The sequence below is a fragment of the Oryzias melastigma genome, unplaced genomic scaffold (assembly GCF_002922805.2).
Source record: "Oryzias melastigma strain HK-1 unplaced genomic scaffold, ASM292280v2 sc00216, whole genome shotgun sequence".
NCBI lineage: Eukaryota > Metazoa > Chordata > Actinopteri > Beloniformes > Adrianichthyidae > Oryzias > Oryzias melastigma.
In genome coordinates this window covers 22,743-23,557 of record NW_023416882.1, presented here as the reverse complement: position 1 = coordinate 23,557, position 815 = coordinate 22,743, and positions in this window count along the sequence as shown.

The window sequence follows — 815 nt, the reverse complement described above, 5'->3', positions numbered from 1 at the left end:
ATGTAAACAAGCCGACCCACAAGGTGCTACACCCCCCACCCCCTGCAAGGAGGGAGGAGCCCAGAAGGAGCCAGTCCCAGGGACAAATCCGACCTCCCGCCCCCAAGCACCTCTCCTGTGGGTGCACTGGTCAGGCACCAACGGGACTGAAGCGGCTGGACCAATGTCTCAATGGAGACCACAAAGCGCCAGACCCCCCAGGCCCCATACCTAATGGGACCCCGGTTTCCCATGGAACACCCCGCCCCCACACACACACACACCAGTTAGTTGTACTTCAAGAAAATTTTCATTGATGTGAAAATAAAATAGTTTTATTTAAAAATATTGTCTTTTGTAACTTTGTTAAATTCAAAAGACGGTGAAAAAAATCAATTAAAATCGAATTCGTAATGAAAATCTGGGATTAGATTTTTTGGCCATATTGCCCAGCCCTAAGTCTTAGAGTTTTTTTTTTAATCTGCTAGGATTCCATCTCCATCTCATATAAATCAGTCATCTTACATTCATTATTGACATATAAACCTTGCACCAGAGCCAATGTGGGGTTTAGTGTCTTGCTCAAGGACACTTTGACACATGGGCGGGGAAGGTGGGAATCTAACTCAAAATCTTCCGATCAGGAGTCGACCACCCTACCACTACACCACAGCCACCCCTCACACGAGTCTTTGAAATGTTCACTTTGTCACTTTGTACATTTTCCCAAAATCAGACAGAGAAGACATTAATTCTATAAATGATGGTTCTGGATTCTCCAGAAACATCAAAACATCATCATCATCAGCAGATGTTTGAAGATGACAAGCAGCTGC